Consider the following 11,246-nt stretch of genomic DNA (forward strand, 5'->3'; position numbering starts at 1 on the left):
ATGGGGTACCACTCTTGTATGCTTGGAAAGCATTCACTTGTTCACTTGTTTCCCTACATTCACTTTGGTCATGTCCCAAAGTTCCACAACTCTCACATACTCCACTTGGAATTGATGAAGATGCCACCATGGCATTCACATGTTGCTTAGATTTGGAGGCTTCTTCAAGCTTAGCCATAGCCTTCTCAAACTTTAAATTAATGGTATCAATATGAGCACTAAGTTGAGCACCCAATTGAGTAATAAAGTCCACTTCATGCTTTCCTCCTCTAGTAGCCTTTTGAGGTCTACTACATTGTGAGTTATGGACCGCCATTTCCTCAATCTTGTTCCATGTTTGGTTATCAACAACTTCGGTAAACATACCATTTGACCCCATGTTGAGAATGTTTCGGGAGTCTTCATAAAGACCATTCCAAAATTGTTGTACCAAGAACCAGTCGCTAAGTCCGTCATGAGGACATGAGCGGCAAGTTCCTTTGAATCGCTCCCCAGCTTCATACAAAGATTCTTCGTCCCTTTGTTTGAATCCCGTGATTTGGGCTCTTAGCATGTTAGTCTTTTCCGGAGGATATAACTTTTTGTAGAAAGCAAGTGCCAATTTCTTCCAAGAGTCAATACCAAAAGTAGCCTTATCAAGGCTCTTTAACCATTGTTTCGCGGTACTAATAAAAGAAAAAGGATATAAGATCCATCGAATTTGGTCTTGAGTAACTCCGGTTTGAGAAATCGCATCATAATAGTCACAAAAAGTCTCCATATGAGAATGAGGGTCTTTACTAGGCATCCCCCCAATATGGCTTCGTTCGACTAATTGGATAAATACGGATGTTGCAATGAAATTACCGGTCAAATGTTGTGGTTTGGGAGTACCATTTGGTAGGTTCTCCTCGGTTGGGTACGGAATGTGATGAAAATTTAGGCATTGTGGGTTGATTTTGTGGTTGATTTTGTGTTGGGTTATCCTCTCCTTCTTTTGCAAAAGGATAAATGAACTCAATAGTATTTGTTTGAATATCCGCAATCTCATCAATATCTCTCAAAGTATTTCTAGCAAGTCTTCTATTTTTGGTCAAAGTTCTTTCAATTTCAAGATCAACGGGTAACAAGTTACCTTGTGATCTTCTAGACATGAAAAATATCAAACAACTCGAAAATAATTAGAACAAACCTTGAGGAGGTTGACTTCCCCAAGGTAAAGAAAGACACAACTAAAAACAATCAAAGAAAATCAAATCAAGTTAACGCCGTCCCCGGCAATGGCGCCATTTTTGGTTCGTCGGTTTTGTTACTCGTCGTCAAAAGTTACCTAGACCAAAACAATATTTATAACTTCACAAACTACTCTACTATTAGTAAAGAGGTAAGTAAAGGTCGGATCCCAAGGGACGGGTATTGATGTAAGATTTTCGATTGCAAATGGTTGTGTCTAAGGGTGTCACAATTTGGGTTGAGGTAGGAGATCAACTAAGCTAAATAACAATGTAAATAAACAAGCAAGATGATTAAAATTAGATGTAAACAATTGATTAAAAGCACTAGGGTGTCATGGGTTCATAGGGGATTCATAGGATTTGATCATACAAACATGTTTTCTACTAGATGTAAGCAATTATTGTCGTGATAGGATCGAGTTAGTGTATATCTTACAATCCATAGGAAGGTTTGGGTCCCGGAGCTGAATCGATTAGATTGTACAACACCTACAAGTCGACTTAATCCTCCCTATCCAACTATATGCATGGTCTAATGAGACTCGAGTTGGTTTATGTCTTACAAGTCTCATTGAAAAGATAAGTGATGGGTAAAAAAATGCAAGGATTCATAGGCTCGCATTTCATCAAACATAACATGTGCATAAGTTGAAATCACAACAAGCAAGCAAATTAATTATGAAGGCATATTAGATTAAGCATGAATCAATCCCCATGTTGGTTTCCCGTAATTACCCAATAACCCTAGTTAAGATGACTACTCATTCATTATCAAGTTTAACATGCTAACAAGGTTGTCAATCATAATACCAAGACAAAACATGATGAATAAATGAAGTTGATTAACAATAATTAAAAAGGGATTAAGAGAATTATACCTAAAGATGATTCCAAATAATAAAGCAAAGAATAATAGAAGTACTTGATGATTGATGGAAGGTTGTCAATCCTCCAAATAAACCCCAAATAATCTTCAATTACCCAAAATAAATGATGAACAATAGAGAAATAAAGGAAAGATTAATAAATGAGATTTGTATTAATGCTAAATTAAGAGTTGATTACAAGATTAAAATGAGATTAAGATTGCATAAGAAGAACATGATAATCCAATTAGTACAATGGGGTATTTATACTAAGGATTAGGTACATAAAATAGGGTTACTAAGGGCTTAAATGACGATTAAGACCCTTAAGAAAAGTTGAGGAAGTGCTCCTCTCGAAGGAGATGCGCATGTCCGTTTTCATAGTCTTCAAGAAATACGCTCGTCCCGAGCGGCTTGGCTGAGGGACGGCTTGCACTGGAGAGGAATCTGAGCGGATTGGGAACGGCGACGCTCGGATCATCAGGCACCAAGACGAGCGTCTTGGCCACGGGACGCTCGGATTGTGGGAAGGCAGGACGCTCGTCCCGAGCACTACGACGCTCGGATTGCTGGGCAGTCACTTCTTCTTCTTTTCTTTCTTCAACAATCCTCAAGGATCTTGTTGGAGATGCAAGTATCTTTTCATCATTACCCAATTTACTTCATTATCTACATAGGTCTTCTAGCATTGTCTTCCCTTTGATACTTGGTCATTAGATTCAATCAATTTAGCTCCATTTTGCCATGAAAATGCAAGGTTCTTACTCCTTTCTTACCAATGGATCAAAACCTCAAAGAATATGCAAAATGAAAGACTAAAGATAGTAAATGACCCAATTATGCACTAAAAAGCATAGGATCGAGGCTAATTCGGGGACTAAATATGCTCGAATATGAGTCACATCACCATCATAGATATTAGTTCTCCTAGTCACTAAGTCCAAGAAGATACAAACAAGTCACCTCCAAGTTGTTTTAAACTAGGCTACTTTCGTCCATAATTGCTAAATGCTTTTGTCAAGAGCCAAATCACTATGGTGTTAGAAAACGCTGTAGGATCGCGGAATTCCCCCTCTTTCGTAGACAAGAAGAAGGGCCCTCCCCTCTCCACCATGCAACAAATATAGGATTATTAATGGATAAATGGGATTCAAAGTGTATGAGTTTCATGATGGTAGTTTGCTTTTGGGTTTATTTTCCCCCCGTTTTTGTAGCCTTTGACAATCAAGAGCATTTCATGCCATTTTTTATGTTTGACATTTTGATACTTGGCAGTTTCCACTTTGCATTTTTGAACATTTTTCAAAGTAATCCCATTCTTAGCAAGGGTACTTCTATTTAAAGCATAAGAGTCTATTTTTGCTCCTCATTTCATTGATGCAATTTTCAAACATTTGGTTTTGATTTAGTACTTGAAATCAATTTGTTATTTTGTGCCATTTCCCTTTTTGTTTGACAAAATGATGATAGAAGTGCAAGGACGGTTGCATGGCATCAAGGGTCGCCTTGAAATAAACGGTAGCCAAGGAGTTATTACACCACACGGCACTCTTGACTAGGCCTTAGACCATGGGACAAAAGATACTAGTATGATATATCCTAGGGTGTCTTGAGGGTATTCTAGCAAACAAAGTCTCTAGGAGAAAAGTTATCTACAAGAGCCTTATATACACTTGTCAAACTTCCCAAATAGGCATTTTCACAAAATTTTCTTACCATGCAACTACATGCCATGATGCAACTAACATATATACAACTATAACGCATATGCTTCTATCAACAAAAATGCCATATAATCTAGATGCAACTCCTAACAACACATAAATATACAAACTGCAACAACAAAATACACCACATCCTCCATGACATGTAAGCCTATCCTCCTCAAATGAATAATGAAAACAAATGGAAGGGAAATAGGGATTAGAGCGTTATACCAAGCGGTCTTCACATTCCCTAGCTAATGCCTCAAATGAAGTATCGTATCTGTGTGAGAAGAGAACAAAAACACAAGTAATATACAATTCAACTTACTAAATTAGGGAACATGTTTCTGGTTTTTGAAATTTTCAAATTTTTGTGGATTTTGTTTTTATGAAATTAAGGAACATATTTTTGAGTTTTTTTCGAAATTTTTCAATTTTTTTTGTATTTTGGAATATAAATTCTCATCCCCCACTTTATTTTGGACATTTTCCTTAATGTACATCAAGGAGTAGGAATAAAAATGAATACATGTTTTTGGATTTTTGGATTTATGGAAATTGAAGTACAAATGCAAATGATATGAATGAATGCACGCTCTAAGTAAATGCAATTCTATATGACATATATAACAAATAAATGAAATCTAAGCTATGCTAGATGATGCATTCTCTCTATTAAATTGGAAGCTAATTTAAATTAGCTTAGGTCACCTACGATCAAACCTCTCCAAACGATTTATGCACTATTTCTAGTGTAGGAGAAATGAGGTTTTGTCATTAGTGACTATGCATGAATAGAAATTTAACTATATGCAACTAACTATATGAGACATGTGAGATATATTAAAATTCAAGCTATATGATTTAAGATGATGTATGTTACTTCATGGTTGAACCTCCCCAAACCGAATTTAAAAACTATTGCTAATGTAGGAAGAAAGGGGTTTAATCATGAGGTAACTACATAAATGCAACTATACATGAGAGATAGGGAAATAAAGGGTTCTTACAATCATGATCTTAATGGTTTGTATATTGTATAAGATGAAGATAGTAGATAGGACGCATATACAACCATGTCACGAGCCAAATGACAGAAAAATTTGGGTCAACTCAGGGGGGCTTGGCTTAGCTCGCCCTGATTCTGCTTCAGCTTTGGAATTTTGACATCAACCCGCTTGAGTCAATTTTAACTCGCTCGAGTTACTGCTCGACCAGCTCAAGTCGATTCTGACCCACTCGAGTTGAGGCTTAGGACACTTGTTTTCACAAGAATTCGCCCGCGTTCTCGTGTAGGAACCTTTTTCTTTCTTTCTTCATGCCTTAACTCGCACAGGTTCAGCTCAATCCCCACGGGTTATGTATGATTTTGGCCCCAAGGTTGAATCCTCCATTCTCTTCATTTCTTTGCATTTCCTACCTTCTCATTTTCATCATTTTCCTTTGAGTTGCTTAATCAAAATATGAGATCCCTCCTTTTCATTTCTCATGCGATGAATGCCTGCAAGATTACACTAAATGCAAGTATATTACAAATTGTGGTTTGACATAGGACTCCACCAAACTAAGTCAAATGGCAAATTTCATTATCCATGGAGCTTAATGCTCTTAGTAGGCGATCAAAGGCTTTTGAATAGGCCACAAATAAGCACAAGTAGGACCTTGGCCACTTTAAAATAGAATAGAGTCAATCCTCCACAAGGAGCTTCTTACGGAAATTTCTCCTATTCACTTTGGCCTTTTCATCATAGCCTTTTTTGCTCTCCAAACTAGCAAGCTTAGAATTCTTGTCATTAGGAGTCTTTTATTCTATCCCGTCTCCCTCAAATGTGGTGATGATGATAGCATTTGGATTTATCAATCCTTCAAGAATAGAAGGAGAATTCTCATAGCATTGATGACGTGATAGCTTTAGAATTGAGATTATGGGTGCTAAGTCTCCACAAGTAAGCTCATTCGTAAATTTGTTCTTGAGCTTTTCCACCAAGTACCTTTTATATGACAATTTGACCTCTTGGAGAAGGTTTACCATAACATCTCCAACAATCATAGGTTCCACGGTGGGTGCAAAAAGGTCATCATAGTCAATATGAAAGAGACATTCATCTTCTCCATGGAAGCATATCTCAAACTTCTCAAGGATGGGCTCCTCAAGTGAGGCATTCTCACAAATTCATTCCTCTTCATCATTCCATAAGCCATTTCAAGACACATGTTCCGCATCAGCTTCTTCCATAGGCTTGTCATTATCACTATCTTCATACGAATCATAAATGGGGCCTTCACTCCTCCTCATTAACTCTTTCTCCAACACCTCAATGTTCACATCAAATGACAGACCCTCATACTCACAAAGGCTAAGAGGATTTGGTTTACTCAACCTCAAATCTTCTTCATCAAATACCACACTTTCATACTAACAACAGCTGAAGGAGATTGACTCTTCCCACTTCACATCTTCCACATCAAGGTTCATTACCTCAAATTCACATTCATGATCAATGCTCAAGAATTGGTGAGGAGTGGTTTCTTGGGTTGCCTTCATTTGGGCAATTTGAATTGCCTACTCCTCACCATAGGTAGCAATGCTTTGAAGAACATTGTTCCTATTTTGTCTCTCTTCAAGTACTTGTGTGAAGAAATTTTGTTGGTCACCCATCATTTGGAGAACCACATTTTAAATGTCAAAGCCATGCTTATCTTCTTGTTGTCTGTGGGTGTGAAAGTGGTCATATTATTGTGGCATTTGAAACTGGTTCTAAAGTGAGTCTTGGGTGGTCGGTTGTTGTGGATATTGGATGTGGGGATTGTGGTAGGAAAAGTTGGGGTAGTAGTTAAAGTTGGGGTAGTAGTTAGGACTTTCATTGTATGAGTTGTAAGGTAGGCTTGTGTTGACTTGCTCCTAAAACTCCTCATACCCATTATAGTCATACTCAAAAGATCCATTAAAAGATCCACTACATACTCCATGTGTCAAGTCTTCAGCCATCATCATAGCTAAGAGAAGGAAACAACTACAAACATGAAAACTACACAAAAATGGTAAGAACGACCTTGAGGGAAAGTTCCACAAGGTAAAGCAAAATTAAAATAGACAAGCAAACAAGAACTTAATCAAAAAACACCGTCTCTGGCAACAACGCCATTTTGATGTGAGCAAGTCGTTGTTCAGTCAATCAAACACATTTATATTCTCAACAAACTACTAGTAAGTGGTTAAGTCAAGGTCGATCCACAGGACGATGTGCTTTGGGTTCTAAATCTACCTATTTTAATTTATGCTAGTGTTAAGATTATTGGGGTTTGAGGTTGTGTTCTAAACTAATGAAAGCAATGAAAAGCAATAAAAGGTAAAACAAGCTATAAAAACAAGGATTTGAACAAGTGATTAATAACACTAGGGAATCATGGGACCATAGGGGAATCATGGTAAGATAGCATAGATGATTCACATAGATGCAAGCAATTATTATTGTATTGGAATCGAGTTAGTTGATATCCTAAAATTCCTAGGAAGTTTTTCGGTCTCGGAGCCGAGTCGGTCAAGACTTTACAACACCTACAAGTCGACTTAATTCTTCCTATTTAAATATATGCATGGTCTAACAAGCCTGGAGTTGGTTTATGTCTTACAAATTTTGTTGAAAGGATAAGAGAATCATGTTAGGTTGTCAATCAAGCATTTCATCAAGCATAACATGTGCATAAGTTGAAAATACAATAAGCAAGCATCCATATGAACTCATTAACCATGGATTTATCCCATAATTACTCCCCTAATCCCCCCCCCCACCCTAGTTAAGAGACTACTTAATGCACATCATGATTAATATGCTAATAATGGTGTCAAACATCACAACACAAGTGAACATGATGATTAAGCAAGATAATAAACAAGATATTAACAAGTAAATAAAAAGGGATTAAGAATGTTACCAACATAAAGAGTAAAGATGAACATAAATAAAGAAGAATCCTTGATAAAAGATGAAGACTTGTCAGTTAATTATCAAATACATACCCAAGAGATCCAAATGTAAACAACTTGAATTGAACAAAGGAAATGGAGGAACAAAAGAAGAAACTCTTTGATTAATTGTGGAGAGTTGTCAATTCCCTAATACAAACCCATGAATTCTTCAAGTACCAAGCTAAATCTATGATTGTTTGAGAAATATTTGAGGAAAGGTTAAATTGTAATTTGTGGAATGATTAAAGACTAATCTGTTCTAGTATACTCCTAATAAGAGCTTAATCTAATCTAAGAGAGCTTAATCTCTTAATTATTACAATTGAAGTATATATAGTGGTTACAATATTAGGTTAAGTATGGGTAGATTAGGAATTAACATGCTTAAGTGTCGAATAATCCTTTCCACGTATCAAAAGGATCCGTGGAGGCAGTCTGGGCATCAACTCGAGCGAGTTGATCTCGACTCAACTGGGTTGAAGGCCGACTCGAGCGGGTTGTTCTTAACTCAAGTGGGTTGAGCAGCAGCTATGCCTATGATGCTTCCATACAATCCTTATCCCTATCATCCTTGGTCATCATTCTTGCCTCCTCTTCATACTAGTCCATCTAAGATCATCAACAAGCTTCCGAATATGCGCGAGAGACGAAAATTCTGCCTCATTATCTTCTTTCCTACAAGATATATGAAATGCACTAGGAAAGAAGCAATTGCGGATAAAATGGCTATGGAAGGCTTGGTGTTAGTTCAGTGGTAGCCGGGTTAAACCTTGAAACTTGCAGAAATGTAGGAGTTGAGAGGTCTCGAGTTTGACTATCCGTTGGGGCGATGATCACTTGGCCACTGCAGTCCCCGAAGGGGTGGCTTACATGGTCTATGTGGTGAGGCTCGGGGTACTCCCTCGTCATCAGAAAAAAAAGGTTGATTAGGGGACTGAATGTGCGTAATCATGAGCCACGTCATTCCTTCATCAGTACAAATATCATATGCAGGAATGAAGTTCCTTCAAAAATATTTTGTGACAATGAAACTCAGTTTGTTTGAAAAAGAACAAAGGCTTTCTATGATGAATGTAATATAAACCTAGTAACTTCAACCCCCAGCTACCCAAAAGCAAACTGTCAAGCTGAATCAAGCAACAAGGTAGTTATCAGCTGCCTAAAAAAGAAGCTGAAGAGTAAACGAGGCAGATGGACAGAAGAGCTTCCATTAGTGCTATGGGCAGACAAGACAACTCCAAAGATTTCAACATGCCAAACACCCTATTCCTTGGTGTATGGCTGTGAAGCAGTCATTCCTGCAGAAGTACATGTGCCCACTTCAAGATACAGCCTGAACAACATAGAAGCAAACAACAACCTGATGCAGGACAGCCTCGTCCTAACAGAAGAATTGAGAGATGCTGCCAAAATTAGGATAGCATCATATCAACAAACAATAGCTAGAAGCTATAACAAAAATGTCAAAATCAGAGTTTTCAAGGAAGGAGACTTAGTTCTACAGAAAGTATTCCCAAACAAAAAAAGAAAAAACAGCAAGCAAGCTAGCACTTGTATAGGAAGGCCCATATTTAATAGACTCAATCGTCGGGCAAGGAGTATACATGCTATAAACCTTAGAGAGAGAAATGATCCCAAGGTCCTGGAATGTAACTCACTTGAAATTATTTCATATATAAATACTCAGAATAATGCAGCTATACCCTGTCCTGACATGGTAAAAATTCAATTCTACTTTACCAATTTAATATATTTAAACCATGCATGTCCTGACAAGGTAAAAATTCAATTCTACTTTACCAATTATGCATGGTCTATTATTATATGAATAAGTCTTCAGGATTGAGGGCTACTCTATTATATCTCACTACTTTCTTTTTTATTTGTATTCTTTATATTTGTTGTTGCACCCTGTCGTGCCCAAACGAATGTTGGTAACCCATACTAGATACGTCAAATATGGGACCAACCAAGCATGAAATAATTGTCTGGCCGAGCTATTTGCTGCACACCTCTACAACGGCTGGACGCAGCACTGTGACTGGTAAGAAGATGAAAGATCCTGATGACACATCCAAATTTCCTCCAGAAAGGCCGAATACCAAGCCCTGCAGCCAGGCAGGGGACATAAGCCCTCTAGCCAGGCCGGATCCCACCCACTTCAATCATGACAGAAAGAAAAACTACACATGATTGAAGATTAAAACACCGAATTTAAACTCATGTCAGGTTAACAGGTCAAAGAATTATGTGACTGGTTAACAGGTTGAAAAATTATATGACGGCTTAATAGGTTGAAAAATATTCGTAACAAGTTGGAGAAAAATTTATCAGGTTAACGGGTTAAAAAGCAGCAACGTCAAAAAAATACAATCCATAAAATATAAGATCAAGCCAGAAAGGCAAACTTGCTATCATTAATAAGTCCTCACCCCCTGGGGCAAAGGCAACGAAAAGTTTAACTTGTCAGGGATATCCTTCCTAACAAGTTGAACCAAAACCTCGAATTGTTTGTAAAGGGACATCACCCCTAGATGGGCCAAAAACCACCAAATGATTAAATTATTATTTAAAAATTATTGCTTCTCCTGGGAAGCAGCATCGGTAACATCTCCCTTGTCCTCCTCGTCATCCTGATCTTCCTGCTCCCCTGGAGACTCCACTTCCTCCTCTACACCAAGGTTGTGCAGGTTAGGATATCTCTTATGAGCAAGGGCCATTTCAGCATCAGGATTCCATTTTGCCATGGCCTCCACTGGTTTAGACATGGCAGCAACCTTTCCCTTGACAAAGAAATAGAAGACAACATCATCAAGGTTCCCTCTAAGTCATCCTTTTCGAGGTTGAGCTCTTCATTCATTTCCAAAGCCTCCTACAGCAACTGCCTGCTGGACCCAACCTCAACCTTGCCAGCATCACGCTCAGCCTGCGCTCTCTTCAAATCAGCCTTGGCAGCAACCAGGTCAGCCTCAGCAAAAGAAAGCTCAGACTTCAGCTTATCAAAATTATAGTTGAGCATATTAGTCCTAGCCACCAATGAAGAAGTCTGATAGGCATTGACAAGAGAAGTTGTTGTTGCCTGACCAAGAAAATAAGAGAAAAGTCCGAAAAAGAATTAGGAAAATAACCAACAAAGTAACCCGAAAGAAAAACTCAGGATACCTCTCCCAAGGAACCAAGAGCGTCAATCACAAGATTGACAGCATGATCCACCATAGCAACCGCCTTGGTAGACGATTCAATAGGGTCCATTGACACCATTAGAGGAGAGTTGGAGTCAGCAAATTTCTGAAAATTTTCCTTGGCCGCCTCCAAATTATTTGCCCTAGCCTTCACCACCCTTACAGGAGGAGGAATACCAGCCTTTTCCTGCTTCCGTTATGAGCAATAAGACTATTCAGCAGGAATATCAGGGATAACTGGAGCAGCTGAAACATCAGTCAGGTCAAACGGTTTATCAGCCTCAATTCCAGGACCACTACTACCCCGA

The 11,246-nt window shown here is 38.2% G+C and overlaps 1 non-coding gene across 1 annotated transcript; it reads left to right on the forward strand.

Annotated features, from left to right (window-relative positions):
- The first annotated feature begins 446 nt into the window (after window positions 1-446).
- Window positions 447-553, forward strand: LOC141615941 (small nucleolar RNA R71). The gene has a single exon (XR_012530326.1). It is a non-coding gene; the product is annotated as a small nucleolar RNA R71 (small nucleolar RNA).
- Window positions 554-11,246: the final 10,693 nt, after the last annotated feature.

The sequence above is a fragment of the Silene latifolia genome, chromosome 11 (genome assembly GCF_048544455.1).
Source record: "Silene latifolia isolate original U9 population chromosome 11, ASM4854445v1, whole genome shotgun sequence".
NCBI lineage: Eukaryota > Viridiplantae > Streptophyta > Magnoliopsida > Caryophyllales > Caryophyllaceae > Silene > Silene latifolia.